Genomic DNA, 23,301 nt, shown 5'->3' on the forward strand with positions numbered 1-23,301 from the left:
AATCCGTGACACTATTAAAGACACTCTGTTATGCTTGGAGAAAGGAGACTATCATGGCTTCCCTCTGAGAGACTCCACTAAGCTGCTGACTCAGATAGAAGCAGACATCCACTAGCAAAACCACAGGTGGAGCTCGGGGACTCTGATGGAAGAAGAGAATGAAAAGAATTATGGACTCTAAGGGCATGGCACTCCATAGGCTTTGTCTTCATGTGGGTACCAAACAACTAGAATTGGGCTTTCCCAAAACATGTTGTCTGTAAAATGGGATATATGTGCCTTTAAAATTCATTTATTTATTTACTCACTTTACATCCCAATATCGGTGCTCCATCTTCCAGGTACGCCAACACGCATTGTCGGGAAAACCCGTGAAAAGACAAAGCTACACATTTCCTACCTATGTTCTGGGGGCTCAATGTCAGACCATGTTCACTCTCTGGTTGGTGGTTCAGTCTTTGGCAATCCCCAAGAGTCCCGGTGAGTTCACTCTATTGGTCTTTCTGTTGAGTTGCTCATATCAACTGGGCATCAATTCTTCACCTGTTTTTTATTTTTTTTAAAGACTCCCCAAGCTCCAGCAAATGTTTGGTGGTGAATCTTTACACTTCTTTCTCTCAGCTGTTGGGTGGAGTCACTCAGAGGACAGTTATGCTAGGAATCTGTCTGTAAGCATGATAGAGTATCTTTAATGTGTCAGGGATCAGTGCTTGCCCACGGGGTAGGTCTCAATCTGTGCTAATCATTGGTTGAATGTTCCTTCCATGTCTGCTGTATCTATCTTTGTCTCTGAAGATGTTGTAGGCTGTGTTCATGTTGGATTGAAGGTTCTGTGGGTGTTTTTTTTTTCCTTGTCACACCACTGGGTGTCATGCCTGTCTACAGAAGTGGCATATTAAGGATCTGTATCCCCAGTGCTAGAGTCACATCAATAGAACCCTGGGGATTTGCCTTTCCCAGGTCTCTGGCACTTCCTAGAGATGCCCACCCAACACTTGTGTTTTCCATTCCCTTTTCCATGGATTCGCTATACCTAATTCCTCCAAACCCACTATACCTAATTCCTGCAAAACCACTATACCTATTTCCTCCTACCCATTACTTTCTCTACTTCCCATCCCATTCAGTTTCCTTCCTCCCTGCATCCACCACAATATCTATTCTGCTAAATGCATTTTAACACAATATTTAGGAAAAAACACTGAGTAAGTATAGAAAGTATCCCATAAGTATTTGCGGTGGATGTTTCGGCAAGTTATGCACATATTAAATTTTATAGAGGTCAAAATTACTACATATATTGTTAGAAGAGACATTGTCTTCATTACATTTACCATGAAGGAAAAGCATTTATATATTCTATTAAGTTATACAAGGGAAACTGTTAAAAGAGTTATACACATCACACAACTTTATTACTTTTAATGCTCTCTTTATTGCAAATATTTACACAATGAAAAGTACAAAGGCTGAAACTCATGGGAGTGTACTTTGTTTCAAAGTTAAAGTTTATATATACAAGTTAATGACAACAGTCATCTCAGACTCAGAGGCGATAAATACATCAGGGAGTTCTCTATTACTTTACCTGTCTTCTTTCCTTTATTCCTGATGAAGAGTCATGTCATTTGCAGCCCCTATTGTGAGAGATGGATCATAAAATGCCTGAGAGTCTACAACCCAGAATCCATCTATAGGAAAGAAAAAAAGACAACATCTCCAAATGATACACGCAATCAAAACTTTATTGTAGATCTTAATACTTGAAACAAAATGCAAAGAGAAAACCCATTTCCGAGGATATTACAATATACAGGAAATGATAGCTGTAGGAAGCATTCTCAGGGGATTTTAAACATTTGTACCTAAGAATGAAACTGCCTCCATGAAGTTGAAGATTTATTTCTTTGGGAAGAAAGTCAGTTTGCCTCTTAAAAGTTGTGCCATCTGTCCATCACTAGAGCAATGGCCATGCTTTATGAATGTGAACAAATAAACACATACCAGTTTTCACTTCTTCAAACAATTTCAAGAAGAACCTGAGAGAGAATGTATAATGCTTTAGAGATACAATACAGGAATTTAAATTAGCCAGCAAAAAATATGTTGTTAAAATTTTCTGCCTTCTATTAATAATTTTGACTATTCTTGCTTTGAATAAAAAGATGGCTATGTAACGTCTACCAATCCCCAAAGCCTGAAACATTGTGAAAACTGTCTTACTCCTCCATAATTTGGTGTCACTCTCATGTAGAGGACCAAGGAACTTTCTGTACTTTAATATATTTGATCCTGGGAGCATGCAAATAAATCTTTCAGTTCCAAGAACAAAGACATGGCCATCCAATGTGACCCATTTGAAACAAAATCTTTCTTCCTAACGTCAATGAACTTTAGCACACTGGTAACAATGCAGAGAGCAATATGATGGAATAATCCTGTAATAATAATAATAATAATAATAATAATAATAATAATAATAATAATAATGGAATAATCCCCTCAAGGGATCACGGAATAAGGATAGTAAATGTTGAGATGTGTTTTTCAAGTGATATTGTATCCAAGAAAGCAAGTTTCAATAGGACAGACTCCTCACACATGAAAATTACTCAACCTGTCATGGCTTCACAGAGAGAGTTGAGAACCAGAGTGGTCTTTTAGGACAAGAGAAACATTCGCCAACCTCCTTAATATAAAAGCAATCCAGACAGTCTGTGTTAGGATGGTTAGCTTATGCATGACGGACACACACACACACACACACACACACACACACACACAAACACACACACACACATGTAACGCACACAGATACACAGAGAAACACAGTAAAAGACATAGACAGACAAACTGACATACACACAGACACAGACAGACACAGACAAACACACAGACACAGACACACACACACATACACAAACACACAGACACATACTCATATACACACATAGAGAGACACAAAAACACATACAGACACACACAGAGACACACACACACATACACACACATATACACAAATACAGACACACAGACGATAACCAATATACAGATACACACACACACACACACACACAAACACACATACAAACAAACACACACACAGACATACACTCATCTCTTGTCTCCTTCCTAGAGTGTCCAGGTGCACAACAGGTGTGAAAGGATGTAGTGGACCCAGGAAACATTCAGCCAGCAGAAGATTGGTCTGCGTGAAAGTGAATTATGGTTTCTTCCAAGGATTTCAGTGTCACAGCTCTGTTAGAAGGTATTCAGGGACACACTATCATTGTTTGTATAATTTCTCAGGGTGAACAACGGCTAACCAAACCTTAGAGTGCAGGAAGGGTTTTCCTGTGCATTTACATCAGTTGCAGGTTTAAGGTACCAGGAAGCCCTCTTTTGCTATATCTTTATAATCTCTTTCCCAGCATCAGTCTGTTGTTCAGGGATCTCCATTTTACCTCCTCAGAAATTGACTCCACTGAATGTGCCCCATCCCCGACCCTGAAGTCCTACTTGCTCGATTTCAAAGGATTGCAGGTTCGTACTCTGCATTCTCTGTCAGATTAAATCCTCAGGAACGTGGCCCTCTAGACACCATGAATTAATCAGTGTTTTCATCGAGTTTCCACATTAACTCGTATGTTCCCTATTTCTGGCTGTTTCTCTCTGCACCGCGCTATCCCTCCATCTTCCCCGCTGACCCTCCGCTTCTGTCCTCAGTCGCCCTCACTCACTCACAGAATCTGTTCAACTTTTCCTTTCAGATAGGTCTATGCTTTTCCCCTCACGGGCCTTCTCCTTTCCTTTGTTCTCTCTGCCTTTGTGGATTGTAGATATAATATGATTAATCGCACAGCTGATACTATGCACAGGTAAAGGCCTTCCATGTTTGTGTCTCTAGGTCTCAGTTCCCTCTTGGGCTGATTTTTTTTTCTAGTTTCATCTATTTTTCTCTTAAGCTTCATGATATCATGCCTCGACCACTATGATGTCATTCATCCACCCCTATGATATCATGCCCCAAACCTATGATGTCATGCCCCACCCCCATGATGCCATGCCCCCGTCCCCATGATGTCATGCCTTTGCCCCTTGCTAAAGTGTTTGTACATATTCACCAGGTAACATTCTTAATGCTGCCCTGTCAACCACACTCCTCCAGGCTCCCACCATTTATAGTACCTCCTCCTATCCTCTCCCATTCTACACTGAATGAGCAGAGGACCACTCTGGGTACATCCCCTCCTCGGGCACATCAAGTCTGTGCAAGACTAGATTCATTGTCTCCCAGCAGGTCCTGAAAACGCAGCCCGGGTAGGAGAACAGGATCCACAGACAGGCAACGGGTTTAGTGAACCCACGTGGTGACTATTGTGCTTCTCTACCTCTCTCAGTCCTTCCTTCAGTTCTTCAGTGAGACTCACTGAGCTCCATCTGATATTTGACCGTGCGCTCTGCTTCAGTGTCAGTCGTCCCTTGGTGGAGCCTCGCAGAGGAAAATAAACATAAAATGCAAACATAAGAAAGGACCATTAATAATGTCAGTGTTTGTGGTTTGCTCATAGGATAAGTCTCACATCCGGCCACTTATCCTTTGGCCATTCCCTCATTTCCTCTTCCATCTCTGTCCTTGTGTTTCCTATAGAGGGGGCAATTTCTGGGTCAAAATTTTGGGGCTGGGTTTGGGTCCTTATCCTTCCACCTTGGGTCCTCTGTGGCTACAGAAAGTGACCATTTCAGTATCTGTATCCCCACTGTTACGAGTCTCAGCTAAAGTCACCCTCATGGACACCAGTGTAGCCTCACCCATCCCAGATTGCTGGTAAATCATAGATATAGCACCCACCCTGGACTATCACTGATTTCAGTTTATTCTCTTGGCCCTCTTTCCCTCTTGCTCGTCTCTCCCAAGAAATGATTCTCAAACCACATTTCCCTTCCCATCCCCTTAGGCACCCAATCCTTTCCTTCCATCTGCCTCCTCTAATTAGTTTATTCCTTCTTCTGAGTGAAATTCAAGCATTTTTCTTTGCCCTTTCTCCTTGTTTATCCTCTTTGGTTCCGTAAATCTTAGTGTCGGAGGAAGAATGAAGAGGATGAAGAGATACAAAATGGGGAGGAAGCTGGCCTTCTATCTTGGTATAAAAAACAGGGAAGAAATACATGGTCCTTTGGAAAACTCAGTTAGTCCTTGGTAGGGTTTGACTGGTATCGCTGAAGAGATAGCCTTGATCTGAGCATTCTACATAAGGGACTAAGGAACTGTGAGGCTCTCAGAAGCAAATGAACTTCCCTGTTCTTATGGTTCCTGGAAATTAGAGAGTTTATATCCTTCATTCCTTTATTCCAAAACCCAAGTGTTGTGAAGGGCACGGTTGTTTTCCTGAGAGGTCATGACCTTTACTCTTCTTTTCTTTCTTTTCTTTTTTTCTTTTTTTTTTCTTTTTTTTTAAACTTGACTATTTCTTATATACATTTCGATTGTTATTCCCTTTTCCGGTTTCCGGCAAACATCCCCCTAACCCCTCTCCCTCCCCTTCTTTTTGGGTGTTCCCCTCCCCATCCTTCCTCCATTGCAGCCCTCTCCCCAACAATCTAGTTCACTGGGGGATCAATCTAAGCAGGACCCGGGGCTTCCTCTCTTTTTTTCATGAAGAAAAGGTCCTAAGGAAGAAGGGAAAAACAAGTATTGTGTCCCTAACTCACGGTAAACTCCTCCATGCTTTGGATACCTATAGTGAAGTTTGGGTCTGACACTGATATTTGAGAGAGAGAAGTGATTCTAGTGGAGACTTCAATAACTCAGTCGTTCCACTACTATTACTCTGACTACACTTCAGATTTCCGAGATGTTTCTATATATACATTTTGAATATTATTTTCCTTCCCAGTTTCCTGCACATAAGATTGCTAACTTTTCCATTTCCTTCTACTCTAACCAACCTTTCTGCTTCATGATATTGCCTTTAACTGGGAGACAAACTAAGAATGACAAGAGCTTCTCTTTCCAATGTTGCCGAAAAAAGCCATCCTCTGCAACATATGCATTTGTATCCATAAGTCAGTCCATGTACTTTCTATGTACATTGGTCTAGTATTAAAAAGATCTGGTTCACTGGCATCGTTGTTCTTATGGGGTTGAAAGCACCTTCAGCTCTTCTAATCCTTTTTCAAAATTTACCAACAAGAGGTCCGTTTTCAGATCACTGGTTTGCTACTAGCATTCACTTCTGTATTTGACATGCTGTATCTGTGTCTCTCAGTAAATATCTGTACCCAGTTCCTTGCAGAATGTATTTCCTACCTTCATCAATCTTATCTAGGTTTTTTGTCTGATGTATACATATGTACTTTGGTGCCTCTTAAACCTATGAAGTTAATTGGAAAGTTAACATGGATTCTGAACAACTATGTCAAGAATATAGAATTCAAAAATGACAATTTCAAAGAGACTCCCCCTGTTTTTATGAACCTACTGAAGTAAACTTTATTTTTTCTCCTTTTTTCGGAGCTGGGGACTGAACCCAGGGCCTTGTATTGCTAGGCAAGCGCTCTACCACTGATCTAAATCCCGAACCCTGAAGTAGACGTATAACTGGTCCTCAAGCCATCCTTTTCCCTGCACATCATATGGTATCTTACGTTTGGCCTGAAGAAAGAATCATGTAAATCATCCTAAACCCTCATGTCTGGCCATGGGAACATTGGAAGCTAGATAGGGTAGTACAGATATCAAATGTGACAAGAAACAGAATTCAATAGTCCATGTTGTCCTTTGCTTTCCTGATGTCTGGTAATTTTTCGACAAAATAAGAATTTGGGAGATTAGCATTTAAGGTAAGTACACAGAATGTACACTATTATAGTTACTCTATAGCTGGGCCCCATTTGTGACCATATCATTGCAGAAAATGGTATTGGAAACAGAATTTTTGTGTGTATTGAGAAATATTTACAAAGTCCCCTAACAAGGAATTTACAATAAGAAATTGAAATACAGGATATTTAAGTTCTTTTTTTTTCCAGAGCTGGTAAGAGCACCAGTGGAAGGGGAAGCCCTGGGTCCTGCTAAGATTGAACCCCCAGTGAACTAGATTGTTGGGGGGATGGCGGCAATGGGGTGAGGATGGGAAGGGGAGCACCCATTAAGAAGGGTAGGGGGGAGGGGGATGTTACCCGGAAACCGGGAAAGGGACTAACACTGGAAATGTATACAAGAAATACTCAAGTTAATAAAAAAAAGAAATTGAAATACAATATTCATTCAATTTTACATCTGTAGGGAAAATACTGGTCATTGGGAAACAGAGAAAACCTAGAAAATTCAACTGTATGTCACAAGAATGAACCTAGGAATAAAAATATTATCTAGGAGAATCTCCTACTCTCCATGTTCCTAAATCTTTTTCAATCATGTCAAGCGCCACAGCATGTAACCACTAGTGAATCAGCGAGAACCACTAGTGAATTAGAGAGAAGGAATATATAATGGTTTCCACTGTGTCACAGGAGACATACCTTTAAAGTGCAAACTTGAATCTTGTCAATGTAAGGAAAGTTGTTCATCAGGTAGTCCATGAGAGTTTTCAGTGACATCATCATTAGGCATCATGACCTTCATTCTTTTTGTCAAGTATAAAAGGTCCTAAGGAAGAAGTGAAAAAGAAGTATCTAGCTCTGAGTAAACTCCTCCATGCTTTGGATACCTATAATGCAGTTTGTGTCTGACACTGATATCTGGGAAAGGGAAGTACTTGTAGTTGAGACTTCATCATCTCAGTCTTTCCACTTGTATTATTCTGAATAACACTTCAGATTTCTGCATGAATATGTCTTACTTGGCAACTCTCTTTCTTTTATATCATTCTTTTTTTATTTTTTACCAAAATTTGATTTTTTAACTGAATGTTTCTATACTTACTTTTAAAATATTATTTCTTTTCCCAGTTTCCTGCCCATAAGGTTACTACGCATTCCATTTCCTTCTTTCAAATCAGCCTTTCTGCCGCAATGCATTCCCTTGAACTGGGAGACAAAGTAGGGAGTACAAGGGCTTCTCTTTCCAATGTTGCCCAAAATGGCCATCTTCTGCCACATATGCATTTGAAGGCATAGGTTAGTCCATGTACTTTCTTTTTATATTGGTCTATTGTGAGAAAGCGCTGGTTCACTGGCATTGTTGTTTTCTAGTGTTGAAAGCACCTTCAGCTTTTCGAATCTTTTCAAAATGTACCAACAAGAGGTCCGTTTTCAGATCTCTGGTTTGGTCCCAGCATTCACTTCTGTATTTGACATGCTGTATCTGTGTCTCTCAGTAAATATTTATATCTGGCTCCTGGCAGAATGCACTTCTTACCTTCATCATTCCTATCTAGTTTGGTTGTCTGATGAGTACAAATATAGATTTGGTGCGTCTTACACCTCTTTCGTCCAGTGGAATGTTCACATGGATTTTGCCCAACTATGTCAAGAATGTAGAACTAAAAAATGCCAATGCAAATAGACTCCGCCCTGTTTTTATGAACCTATTGAAGTAGTCGTATAACTGGTCCTCAAGCCATTCTTTTTCCTGCCCATCATCTGGTATCTTACTTTTGGTTTTAATAAAGAATCATGGTAAAACATCCTAAACCCTCAAGTCTGACCATGGGAACACTGGAAGACAGATCGCGTAGTACTGATATCAAATGGGACTAGATAACCAAATCCAATAACCCATGATGTCCTTTGCTTTCCTGATGTCTGGTAATTTTTTGTTAAAATAAGGATTTGGGAGTTTATCATTTAAAGGATGTACACAGTATTTAAACTGTTATGCTCACTCTATAGCTGGGCACCCTTTGTGACCAAAATCATTGCAGAAAATGGAATTGGAAAACAGAATTATCGAGTACACATTGAGGAATATTTACAATATCCCCTGTCAAGGAATTAACCATAAGGAATTGAAATACAATATTCATTCAATTAAAGGTCTGTAGGGAAAATACTGGCCTTTGGCAGTCAGAGAAAACAGAGAAAATTGAACTGTATATCACAGGAATGAAACTGGGAATAAAAATATTATCTAGAATTATCTCCTACACTCCATGTTCCTAAATCTTTTCTACCCATGCCAAGTCCCTGTCTAATTTTCTCCATTGAAAGCATGTAACCACTAGTGAAGCAGAGAGAAGTCTCTAGCTTTAGAGAGATGGGTTATGTATAGGTTTTTATTGTGTAACAGGAGACATACCAGGAAAGTGCAAACTCGAATCTGGTCAATGTAAGGAAAGGTGTTCAGCAGGTAGGCTATTGCAATTCTCACTGATATCATCATTAGGCCTTCCCTGAAAAAGCTCTTTTATCCTGCTTAGGCCTAGCTTCTTTTGTGATGTCACGAGTGTTGTCCTGACTGCAATTGAATTGATGATATTCCTTCAGTACCTCTAGGGTTTACTAATTCGCTCCAAATTCAGAGTAAAGAGCCATTTGCAAGGGAGAACAAAGAGGAAGATGATATCAGAGATGGGGAGGAGGAAGCTGCCCTTCTGTCTTTGTATAAAAAATGTAAGAAATATGTGGTCTATAGGGAAGCTCGGTGAGTCCTGCGCAGGTGTTTAGTGGATTCGCTGAAGAGATATCCTTGACCTGAGCCTTCCACATATGGGTATTAGTAGTTGGGAGCCTCTCAGAAGCATCTGGACTTCCCTGCTTGTTATGGTTCCTGGACATCAGAGAGTTTATACCATTAATTTCTTACAAAATTCAAGAGTTAGGAAGGGAATAGTTGTTTACCTGAGTGCTCATGACACTTATTCTTTTTGTCACAGATGAAAAAGTTTCTAAGGAAGAGGAAAATGCAGGTATTGTGTCCTCAGCTCACAGTAAATTACTCCATGATTTGGATTCATTTAGTGCAGTTTGTGTCTGACCCTGTTATCTGGGAGAGAGCAGTGATCCTATTCGCCACTTCATTGTCCCCGTCTTTTCACTAGTATTTCTCTGCCTACCATTCCCTGTCAATGACTTTTTAGATTTCTGAGTCAATAGGTGTTATTAGTTGATTGTACTCTTTTCTTTAATTTCTTTCATTTTTTTATTTTTTACCATATTTTATTCCTTATTATTAATTGGATATTTCTATATTTATATTGAAATGTTATTTCGTTTCCCAGTTTCCTGCCCATAAGATCCCTAACCATGCTCCTGCTCTTGTTCTATTATGCCCCAAACTGCCCCTTTACGTTCCAATGAACTGTGAGTCTAACCCAGGGAGAACAAATGGGTTGTCCTTCCATTGATGCTTAAGGAGGACTTAACCAGCCATAGTTGTGTCTGTGTACCTACATTGAATATTGGTTTAGTACCAGAGAGCACTGATTCATTTGCATTGTTGTTCATATGAGGTTAAAGCCCCTTCACCTCTTGTAATACTTCCCCAAAATCTACCAACAAGAGGTCCATTTTAAGTTCACTGGTTTGCCACTAGCACTCATTTATGAATTTTTTCTAAGGAAAGATCTATATCTGGTTACTGACAGAATGCACTTCTTAGCTTCATCAATATTATCAAGTTTTTGTGGCATTCATATATATATATATATATATATATATATATATATATATATATATATACAGTTCGATGGCTCCTGCAGTGAGGAAGTAAGGACGAATTTTAACATGGATTCTGCTCAACTAGGTCAAGAATGTAGAAGCCGGGTAGGAGATTTGGCTCAGTGGAAGAGCGCTTGTCTAGTAAGCCCAAGGACCTGTGTTCGGTCCCCAGCTCTGAAAGAAAAAAAAAAGAATGTAGAAAACACAAATGAAAATGGCAAATAGAGTCCCTCCTTTTCTTATGAAACTACTGAAGTACAGTGTTCCCTGGACTTCAGTCATTCTTCTCCCTGCCCATCCTCCTGAATCTTCTGTTTGGCCTGAAGAATGAATCATGGAAAAGCATCCAAAACCCTCAAATCTGTCACTGGGACACTGGAAGGTTGATACTGTAGTACTGATATCAAAAAGGTCTAGAGAAACAAATTTGTTACTCCATGTGGTCCTTTGATTTACTGATGTCTGAAAAATTTTTGAAATAAATAAGGATTTGGGAGTTTACTATTTGAAGTAGGTACACAATATTTACACTGTTTTACTCACTCTGTACCTATGCTCCTTTTTTTGCAAAAATCATTGCAAAAAATTGAATTGGAAAACAATTTTTGAGTACACATTCAGGAATATATATTTCCCCTCTCAAGGAATGTAGAAAAAATATTAATACAATATTTCATCAATTGAAGGTCTGTAGGGAAAATATTTGCCTTAGAGAAACAGAGAAAACCTGGGAAATTGAAGTGTATGTCACAGGAATGGACCTGGGAATAAAATTATTATCCAAAGAATCTCCTCTTCTCCATGTTCCTAGACCTTTTCTCCCCATTCCAAGTCCCTGACTAACTTTCTCCATTCAGACAATTTAACCACTAATTAAGCAAAGAGAAGTATCTAGCTTTAGAGAGATGTAGTAAGTAAAGTTTCCCACTGTGTCTCAGGAGAAACTCCTTGAAAAGCCACTTTTGAATCTTTTCAATGTAAGGAAAGCTGTTTAGCAGGTAGGCCATGCAGCTCTAAGTGACATCACCATTAGGCCATGCCTGAAAAATCTCTTCTATCCTGGAGATCCCTATATTCTTCTGTGATGTCACAAGTGTTGTTGTGTCTGCAACTGCCTCTCAGATATTCCTTCAGTACCTCTAGGGTTTACTAATTGGTCTCTAATTCAGAGTCAATAATCATTTGGGAGTGAGAAGAAAGAGGGTAAAAAGAACAGTGATGGGGAGAAAGAAGTTCGCCTTCTGTATTTGTCTAAAAAAGGAAGAAACACTTGGTCCATTGGAAAGATCAGTGTTTCCTGGTTAGGGGTTGAGTGGGTTTGCTGAAGAGATATCCTCTATCTCAGCCTTCAACGTATAGGACTTAAGAACTGAGAGTCTCCCAGAAAAATCTGGACTTCCCTGCTCCTTGAAATCAGAGAGTTTGTATCATTAATTTCTTTATTCCAAAAGCCAGGTATTGGAAAGGGCCCAGTTGTTTCCTGAGAGCTCATGGCTTTTATAACTTTTCCGAGAAGAGAAAGGTCCTAAGGAAGGAGGGAAAGACAAGTATTGTGTCCTCAGCTCAGAGGACACTCCTCCTTGCTTTGGATTCTTATAGTGCAGTATGTGTTTGACAGTGATATCTGGGAGAGAGAAGTGCTTCTATTTTAGACTTCACCATCTCAGTCTTTCCACTAGTATTACTCTGACTACCATTCCCTGAAAGTTACCCTTTAGATTTCTGAGTCAATAGGTGTGATTTGCTTGCAGTTACCTTTTCTTTTTCTCTCTCTTTTTATTTTTTAGCAATATTTATTGCTTTTCTAATTGGATATTTTTATATTTACATTTCAAATATTATTTCCCAGGTTCTTGTCCATGAGATTCCTAAGCAGTCCCACTAACCTACTTCTATAACCCCCGTTACTGCACGTTGACATTCCCTTGAACTTGTAGTCAAACCTAAGGAGGAGGAAGGGCTTCTCCTTCCATTGCGGCCCAACAAGGCCATCCTCTGCTACCTATGCAGTTGGAGCCATAGGTCTGTCCGTACACAGTCTTTGAATATTGGTTTAGTACCAGAAAGCTCTGCTTAGTTTAATTGTTGTTCTTATGGGGTTGAAAGTCCATTCAGTTCTTGTAATCTTTTCTAAACATCTACAAACATGAGGTCCATTTTCAGTTCTCTGGTTTTCCACTAGCACTCACTTCTGTATTTGACATGATCTAGCTGTGTCTCTCAGTAAAGATCTATGTCCAGTTGCTGGCAGCATTCTCTTCTTAGCTTCAACAATCCATCTAGTTTTGGTGCCGGATATATATATACTTTTGGTGGTTTCTACTACTAAGAATTTTGATGGAAGATATACTTAGATTCTGTGTAACTAGGTCAAGAATATAGGATTCACAAATGACAATGCCAAATAGACTCCCTCCTGTTCTTATAACCTACGGAAGTTGAGGTTTCACTGGACCTCAAGCCAATCTTCTTGCTGACCATCCCCCAGAAACTGATGTTTGGCCTGAAGAAAGAATCGTGTTAATACATCCAAAACCCTCAAGTCTTGCCCTGGGACCACAGGCAGGTCAATATTAGAGAATTGATCTAAAAGAACTACAAAACCGCATTCTATAGTCCATGTTGTCCTTTGCTTAACTGATGTCTGGTAATTTATGGACAAAATAAGTATTTAGAAGTTCAACATTTGAAAAAGGTACACAATATTTACGCTGTTATATTCACTCTATAACTGGGCCCAATTTGTAGCCAAATTTATTGCAAAAAATCGAATTGGAAAAATGAAAATTTTGAGTACACATGCAGGAACATATATAATGTCCCCTATCAATGAATGTAAAATCAAAAAATGTAGGACAATTTTCACTAAATTAAAAGTCTTTAGGGAAAATCCTGGCACCTGGGAAACAGAGAACACCTTGGGAATTGAACTTTATGTCACGGGATTGGACCTGGGAATAAAATTAATCTCCAGAAGAATCTCCTTCTCTCTGAGTTCCTAGATCTTTCTAAGCCCTTGACTAGCTTTCTCCATTCAGATCATGTAACCACTAATGAAGCAGAGAGAAGTCTGTAACTTTAAAGAGATGTAGCAAATAAAAGTTTCTACTGTGTCACAGGAGACACGCCTGGAAAGGACACCCTTGAATCTGGTCAATGTAAGGAAAGCTGTTCAGAAGGTAGCCATGTCAGTTCTAAGTGACATCATCATTAGGCAATGCCTGAAAAAGCTCTTGTATCCTGGAGAGCCCTAGCTTCTTCTGTGATGTCACAAGTGTCGTCTTGACAGCAAATGCCTCACAGATATTTATTCCTTATATCTATGGTTTGCTAATTGGCCTATAATTCAGAGTAAAGAGCCATTTTGGAGGGAGAACAAATAGGATGAAGAGATCAGAGATGTGGAAAAGGAAGCTGACATTCTGTCTTGGTATAAAAGGAAAGAAGAAATATGTGGTTCTTGGGAAAACACCCTGGGAAGATGGCTTTAGTTCTTTTGTTCTCTAGGTGCACCAAGCTCTTGGAGAAATTGCTGAACATCCTAAAGACCTTTGGGCCGATGGTTAAGTTTCTAGATACCCCTTTTTAGATTTTGATGGTCCTGGGGATTGCATGACTGATGGTAAATGTTTCCCAGGAAGAGTTTGAGAGTCAGATTGATTTTTAGATGTTTTAGAAGACATGGAATTTTTCAGATATAAAATATTTTTCTGCATATCCATTAATAAAAAGGACACTAACTGGCAAGCCCCAACACAAGGAGGCAAGTAAAATCATAGTTAAGCAAGAAATTAATCTTTACAACAAAAGAAACAGAAGCACACAAGCATAAACTAACCTCCAATTATGAAAATAAGAGAAAGTGACCATCACTAATCCTTAATATCTCTCAACTTCAATGGACTCAATTCCCCACTAAAAAGACCCATGCTCTCTCTTCCACATGGAAGTAGTCTCTACAAGGTCCCTCTACACACTCCCGGCATTTTACTGAGTCCTGATAGTCTCATACCTCTCAGGTCTCTAGAATATTCTAGAGCCACCAACTACCTCCAACATTTTAGCTCCTGAGATTGCCTGTTTCCATTCATTCTGCTGAAAGTCAGGGTTTCAGTCTTACTCCCCGCCAATAACTGACCATGTTCCCATCTTTCCCTTACTGTCTCCTTTCTCACCAAGGTCCCTCACTCTTCCCTCCTGAGGTTCATTTCTTCACCCTCTCTAGTGGGATTGAGACTCCTCACTTTGGCTGTTCAGCTTGTTAAACTTTTATTTTTTCTTTTATAAATATTAGATATTTTTGTTTACATTTCAAATATTATTCACTTTCCCAGTTTTCCGGTCATAAGAGTCCAATCACTTTCCCCACCAGTTCTTCTATAAAGGTCTTCCCCCTCACCAACCTCTCCCTTTCCCAGCACACCCTGACATTCCCCTACACTGGGGTACTAGCTTTGGTAGGTTAAGAGCTTCTCCTCCCATTGATGTCCAACAAGGCTACATATGCAGCTGCAGCCATAGTTCGGTCTATGTACAGTCTTTGAATATTGTTTTAGTACCAGAAAGCTATGGGTCATTGGTACTGTTGTTGTTATGGTATTGAAAGCCCATTCACTTCTGATAATCCTTTCTCCAAATTTACTAACAATAGATTCGTTTACATTCCACTGGTCTGCCAATAACCTTCATTTCTATAATTGGCATGCTCTACCTGTGTCTCTCAGGAAAGATCTATATCTGTTTCCTGGCAGCATGCACTTCTTAGCATCATCAATCTTATGTAGTTTGTGGCAGATCTCTCTATCTATCTATCTATCTATCTATCTATCTATCTATCTATCTCTATCATATATATATATATATATACATATACATACTTATACATATATACATATACATACACACACATATATATATATGTATATATGTATATATGTATTTATGTATATATTTGGTGGCTCCTACAGCTATGTGGTTAGTTGGAATTTTAGGATAGATTCTGTGCAACTAGTTCAAAAATGTAGAATTAGCAAAGGCCAATGCCAATCAGACTCCCTCCTGTTATTTTTGAACCTATTGAAGTTGAGGTATCTCTGGACATCAAGACATTCTTCTTCCTGCCCATCCTCCTGAGTCTTGTGTTTGGCCTGAATAAAGAATTATGGTAAAACCTCCAAAAACCTTAAGTTTGGCCCTGGGAACAGGAAGGTAGATATTATAGAACTGACATCTAATGGGACTAGACATCCACATTCTATAATCTATGATGTCCTTTTTGCTTTAATGCTGCCTCCTAATTTTTGGATAAAATAAGGATTTTGGACTTCATCATTTCAAGTAGGTATACAATATTTACACTGTTATATTCACTCTATATATTGGCATGCTTTGTTGCTTATTAATTGCAAAAATGGAATTGCAAAACAGAATTTTTGTGTACACAATCTGGAATATATATATATATATATATATATATATATATATATATATATGTATATATATATATATATATATATATATATATATAGTCTCCTATAAGGAAAGTACAATACGAAAATGAAATACAATACTCAATCAATTAAAGGTCTGGAGGGAAAATACTGGCCTTTGGGAAACAAAGAAAACTTAGGAAATTGAAGTGTATGTCACAGGAATGGACCTTGGAATAGAATTATTATCCAGAATAAACTCCTCCACTCCATGTTTCTAGATCTTTTCTACCCATGCCAAATGCCTGATTAACTTTCTCCATTCAGAGCATGAAACCATTAATGAAGGAAAAAAACTCACTAGGTTTGGAGATGGAATACATAATGGTTTCCCCTGTGTTACAGGAGAGATACCTGGAAAAGGCACTCTCAAATCTGGTCAATGTAAGGAAATCTGTTCAGCAGGTAGGCCATGGCAGTTCTCAGAGACATCATCATTAGGACCTGCCTGAAAAATATCTTGCAACCTGGAGATCCCTATCTTCTTCTGTGTTGTCACAAGTGTTGTCGTGACTGCAATTGCCTCTCATATATTCCTTCAGTACCTCTAGTACTTACTAATTGGCCTCTAATTCACAGTAAACAGCCATTTGGAAGGGAGAATAAAGGAGATGAAAAGATCAGATATGGGGAGAACGAAGGAAGCTGGCCATCTGTCTTGGTATAAAAAAGGAAGGAATACATGGTCCTCGGTATAGCTCAGTGAGTACTTGGTAGTGATTTAGTGGGAATGCTAAAGAGATAGCCTTTATCTGAGCCTCCCACCTATGGGAATCAGGAGATGGGATGCTCTCAGAAGAATCTGGACTTCCCTGATTTTATGGTTCCTGGAAATCAGAGAGTTTATATCATTAATTTCTTTATTCCAAAAGTCAAGTGTTGGGAAGGGCACAGTTGTTTTCCTGAGAGCTCATGACCTTTACTCTTTTTGATAAGAAGAAAAATGTCCTAAGGAAAAAGGGAGAGACAGGTATTGTGTCCCTAGCTCAGAGTAAATTCCTCCATGTTTTGGATATCTATTGTGCAGTCTGGGAAGCAGCAGTGCTATTAGTTGAGATTTCATCATCTCAGTCTTTCCACTAATATTTCCACTGATTACCACTTTAATTCTCTGAGTCACTAGGTATGATTAGCTGTCAGTTTTCTCTTCGTTTATTCCTTTCATTTTTTTATGTTTTAGCTTTATTTGTATTGCTTTTTTTAACTTGATGTTTCTATATTAACATTTAATGTTATTTTGATTCCCATTTAACTGCCCATAAGATTCCTACCCATATCTTTCCCCTTCTTCTTTAACCCCTCTGACTGTGCATTCACATTCCCTTGAACTGGGAGACAAACCTAGAGTGGGCCAATAGCTTCTGCTTCCATTCGTGATGAACAAGGTCATCCTCTGCCACATGCAGTTTGAGCCATAGCTCTGTCCATCTACATTCATTGAATATTGTTCTAGTACCAGAAAGCTCTGGGTCATTGACATTGTTGTTCTTATGGGATTGAAAGCTCCTTCACCTCTTGAATTCCTTTCTCAAAATCTGCTAACAAGATGTCTGTTTCAGTTCAATGATTTGCCACTAGCATTAATTTCTGTTGTTGACATGATCTACCTGTGTCTCTCAGGAAATATCTTTATCAGGTTGCTGGCAGAAGGCACTTTTTAGCTACATCAATATTATCTAGTTTTGGTGGCTGATGTATATATATATATATATACTTTTGTGGCTCCTACAGCTATGTGGTTAGGTGGAATTGTGACATGGATTCTGAGCAAGTAGTTCAAGAATGTAGAGTTCAGAAATGACAGTGCCAAATAGACTCCCTCAAGTTATTATGAACCTATTGAAGTTGAGGTTTCACTGGTCCTCAAGCCATCCTTCTTTCTGCCCATCCTCCAATATCTTATGTTTGGCTTTCAGTGAGAATCATTGTAAAACATCCAACACTCAAGTCTAGAAATGGGAGCACAGGAAAGTAGATAGTATAGTACTGATATCAAATAGGACTAGAGAACTGAATTCTATAGTCATTATGTCATTTGCTTTGCTGAAAATAAAATTGGAAACAGAAGTTTTAAGTACACATACAGGAATATTATTAAAGTCTCTTATCATGGAATGGACAATGAGAAAGTGAAATACAATATTCATTCAATTAAGGTCTGTAGGCAATATACTGGCCTTTGGAAATAGAGGAAACCTGGGATATTGAACTCTATGTCACAGGAATGAACCTGGAAATAAAATATTATCTATAAGAATCTCCTTCACTCTTTGTTGCTAAATCTTTTCTAGCCATGCTAAACCCCTAACTAACTTTGTCCATTGAGAGCAGGTAACCCCTAATGAAACAAAGAGAAGTCTCTACCTTTAGAGAGATTTAGTATGTAAAGGTTTCCACTCTTAAACAGGAGACTCTTCTGAAAGTGTCACCCTCAAATCTGGTCAATGTAAGGAAATCTGTACAGCAGGTAGTCTACGGCAGTTCTCAGTGACATCATCATTAGGCCCTCCCTGAAAAATCTCTTGTATCCTGGAACCCGAGCTTCTTCTGTGATGTCACAAGTGTTGTCCTGACTGCAACTGACTCTCAGATATCCCTTCAGTACATCTAGGGTTTATTAATTGTCCTTTAATGCATTGTATACAGCAATTTGGGAGGGAGAAACAGAGGATGAAGTGATCAGACATGGGGAATATGAAGCTGGCTTTCTGTCTTGGTATAAAAAGGGAAGAAATACGTGGTCAGTGGGAAAGGTCCTTGAGTCTTGGGTAGAGGTCGAGTAGGTTCACTGAAGATATAGCCTTGATCTGAGATTTCCACATATGGAATCAGGAGCTGGGAGTCTCTCAGAAGCATCTGACATGCTTCTCAGAAGATCTGAAAAATAACTTGTTATTTTTCTTGGAAGTCAGATACTTTATATAATTCATTTCTTTATCCCAAAACCCAGGTGTTGGGAAGGGCACTATAATTTTTCCTGAGAGATCATAGCTTTTATCGTTTTACCTTGAAGGAAAACGTCCTAAGGAAGAAAGATAAGGCAAGTATTGTGTCCTCAGCACAGAGAAAACTCCTCCATGCATTGAATTCTAATAATGTAGTTTGTGTCTGTCACTGATATCTGCGAGGAACAAGTGCTTCTAGATGAGACTTCATCATATCAGTCTTTCCACTAGTATTACTCTGAATACCATTACCTGACAGTAACCCCTTAAAATTCTGAGTCAATAGTTGTGATTAACCGGAAGATTTCTTTTCTTTTATTTCTTTCATAATTTTTTTTTAATTTTTAACAAATTTTATTGCTTTTTTAATTGGATATTTCTAAATTTACATTTAAAATATTAATTCCTTTCCCAGTTTCCTGACTATAATATCCCGTACCAGTCCCCTTAAGCTTTTCATTATAACCCCTCTTTCTGCCCCTGGACATTCACTTGAACTGGGAGTCAAACCTAGGCAGGACCAAGGGTTCTATTTCCATTGTTACCCAACAAGGCCATCCTCTACAACATATGCAATTGGAGACATAGGTCTGTTCATGTACATTCTTTGAATATTGGTCTACTACTAGAAAGCTCTGTTTCATTGGCATTGTTGTTCTTACAGGGTTAAAAGCACCTTCACCTCTTCTAATCCTTTCTCAAAATCTACCAACAATAAGTCTGTTTTCAGTTCACTGGTTTGACACTATTGTTCATGTTGTGGTTTGCCCTGAAGTTATCTGTGTTTGATGCTAATTCCACTGCCCCAAGGTCAGCTGCATAGTCCTGTACTCAGAACTAAGGTTACTTCACCAGAACCACGACCCCATTGAATTTGTAAAGTATATGTGAGTGGCAGGTACAAGATAGAAGGAGGGTTATCATGGGAGGAGAAGGCAGAATGAGCGAGAGAGAAGTTTGAAGGGAGAGGAGGAGACTAGAGGAAAAAAAAGAGTGAAAGGAAGATGACAGAGTGAGAAGCCAGGGTAGGTGAATTTAAGATTCTGCTCTGTGTAATTACACGCCATTATTAATGTTCCTAAGGAATGGATGGTACCTGGTTTGTATGTTTAAATGGACAATTATATCGAATCAACTGGATCAAAGAGTATTGTGTTGTGTGTTTTTTTATGTGAGGGTTTGAGTATTGGAAAATGTGCGGTGGCATGAAACATTGCGCAGCTGAGGAGTGAGGTGTTTCTCCCAAGATATCTAGCAGAGAATCTCAGACACTTTGGTGCCAGAGTTAGCAGGGTAAAGAAAATTTATTTTTTATTTTTGTATTTACAAGAACACATTCACTTCTGTATTTAATATGCTCTAGCTGTGTCTCTCAGGAAATATCAATATCTGGTTCCTGGCAGAATGCACTTCTTAGATTCATCAAAATTACCTAATTTTTGTGATATATATATATATATATATATATATATATATATATATATATATATATATATATATCCTTTGGGTGGATCCTTCCGCTACATGGATTTTCACATGGATTCTGCACAACTAAGTCAAGAGTGTAGAATCCACAAAGGACAATAACAAATAGACTCCCTCCTGTTCTTGTGAACATATTGATGTTGAGGTTTCCCTGGAGCTCAAGCCATACCTCTCCCTGTCTTCGTCTAGGATCTTATTATTCCTGAAGAATGAATCATAGTATAAGATCCACCACATTCAAGTCTGGCCACGGGAACACCGTAAGGTAGATAAAGCAGAACTGATATCAAATAGTTAGAGAACTGTATTCTATAGTTCATGTTGTCCTCTGCTTTACTGATGTCTGGTAATTTTGGGATTAAATAGGGATTTAGGTGTTTATCATTTCAAGTAGGTACACAATATTTGGACTGTTATATTCATTCTATAGCTGGGCAACATTTGTTGCCAAAATCATTGCAGAAAATGGAATTGGAAAACAGAAATTTTGAGTACACATTCAGCAATATTTATAAAGTCCCATATCAAGGAATGTACAATAAGAAAGTAAAATACAGTATTCATTCAATTGAAGGTCTGTTGGGAAAAACTTGCCATTGGGAAACAGAGAAAACCTACAAAATTGAACTGTATTTCATGAAAAGTACCTGGGAATAAAATTATTATTCAGAAGAATCTCCTCTTCTCCATGTTACAATATCTTTTCTATCCTTTCCAAACCCTTGAATAACATATTCCTTAGAGAGATGGAGTACATAAAGGTTTCCACTGAATCACGGGAGACATACCAGGAAAGGGCACCCTCAAATCTAGTCAATGTAAGGAAAGCTGTTTAGCCAGTAGGGCATGGCAGTTCTCAGTGACATCATGATGAGGATCTGCCTGAAAAATCTCTTGCAAGCTGGAGAGCTTTATCTTCTTCTGTGATGTCACAAGTTTTGTCATGTTTGCATCTGCCTCTCAGGTATTCTTTAAGAACCTCTAAGGTTTAGTAATTGTCATTTAATTCAGAGAAAACAGCTATTAGGGAGTGAAAACAAAGAGGATGAAGAGATCAGAAATGGAGAGAAGGAAGATGCCTTTCTTTCTTTGTCTAAAAAAAGGAAGAAAGATGTGTGCTTGGAAAAGCTCAGTGACTCCTTGGTAAGGGGTGAGTGGTATTGCTGAACAGAAAACATTGATCTTAGCCTTCTACATATGGGATTCAGGAGTAGGGTCCTCTCAGAAGCATCTGGATATCTCTGTTCTTATGGTTCCTGGAAGGCATAGTGTTTATATAATTCATTTCTTTATTCCAAAGGGAAAGTGTTGGGAATGGCACAGTTTTTCCCTGAGAGCTCATGGCTTTCATTCTTTTTGTCCAAATGAAAAAGTCCCACAGAAGAATGTAAAGGCAAGTATTGTGTCCTCAGCTCAGAGTAAACTCCTCCATGCTTTGGATTCCAAAAGTGCAGTATCTATCTGACTCTGATATTTGGGAGAGAGAAGTGCTTCTAGTTGAGACTTCATCATCTCTGTCTTTCCACTAGTATTACTCTGAATAACACTTTAGATTTCTGAGTCAATAGGCATGATTAGTTGACAGTATTCTTATCATTTATATCATTCTTTTATTTACGTTTTGGGAACTTTTAGTGGTTTCTTAAACTAGATATTTCGATATTTACATGTAAATTACTATTTTCTTTCTCATTTTCCTTCACATAACATCCCTACATATTCACTATCCCTTTTTAACCACACTTTCGGTCCCTTGACAATCCCTTGAACTAGAAGATAATCCTAGGTTGGATCAAGGGCTTCTCCTTCCATTGGTGCCCATTAATGCCATTCTCTGCCACATATTCATTTAGGGCAATTGGTCTGTCCATGTAAAGTCTTTGAATATTGTTCTAGTACCAGGAAGCTCTGGTTCATTGGCAAAGTTGTTCTTATGGTGTTGAAAGCATCTTCAACTCTTGCAATCCTTTCTCAAAATCTGCCAACAAGAGGGCGGTTTTCAGTTCACTGGTTTGCAACTAGCATTCACTTCTGTATGTGACATGCTCTAGCTGCGTCTCTCAGGATGTATCTACATCCGGTTTCTGGTAGAATGCACTTCTTAGCTTCATCAATCTTTTCTAGTTTTGATGGCATATATATATATATATATATATATATATATATATATATATATATATATAGTATTTTTGGTGTCTCCTACAGTATGAAGTTAGGTGGAATTTTAACATGGATTATGCGCAACTAGGTGAAGAAGGTAGAATCCACAAAGGCATTGCAAAATAGACTCTCTCCTGTTCTTATGAACCTATTGAAGTTGAGGTTTCACTGGTCCAGAAGCCATTCTTCTTTCTGCCAATCCTCCTCTATCTTATGTTTGGTCTTAAGAAAGAATCATGGTAAAACATCCTAAACCCTTAAATATGACCGTGAGACACTGGAATGTAGATATTGCAGATGATATCAAAAGCGACTAAAGAAGAGAATTCTGTGCTCCATGTGGTCCTTTGCTTTACTGATATCTGGAAATTTTGAATAAAATAGGATTTCAAAGTTTATCATTTGATGTCGGTACACCATATTTACACTGTTATACTCAGTCTGTAGCTGTGTGCCTTTGTTGAGAAATCATTGCAAAAAATGGAAGTGGAAATGCGAATTTTTGAGTACACATTCAGGAACATTTATAAAATCACCTATCAAGGAATATACAATAAGAAGTGAAATACAATATTCATTCAACTAAGGGTCTGTAGAGAAAATACTGACCTTTGGAGGAC

The 23,301-nt window shown here is 38.6% G+C and overlaps 1 long non-coding RNA gene across 1 annotated transcript; it reads right to left on the reverse strand.

The window, feature by feature from the left end:
* Nucleotides 1-1,432: 1,432 nt before the first annotated feature.
* LOC134484594 (uncharacterized) lies at nucleotides 1,433-18,588 on the reverse strand. The gene is made up of 5 exons (XR_010062082.1): nucleotides 18,456-18,588; nucleotides 7,525-7,651; nucleotides 4,392-4,492; nucleotides 1,866-2,039; nucleotides 1,433-1,691 (listed from the first exon to the last, which is right to left on the reverse strand). It is a non-coding gene; the product is annotated as an uncharacterized LOC134484594 (long non-coding RNA).
* Between the last annotated feature and the right edge of the window lie 4,713 nt (nucleotides 18,589-23,301).

The sequence above is a fragment of the Rattus norvegicus genome (assembly GCF_036323735.1).
Source record: "Rattus norvegicus strain BN/NHsdMcwi chromosome Y unlocalized genomic scaffold, GRCr8 chrY_unlocalized_15, whole genome shotgun sequence".
Classification (NCBI taxonomy): Eukaryota; Metazoa; Chordata; class Mammalia; order Rodentia; family Muridae; genus Rattus; species Rattus norvegicus.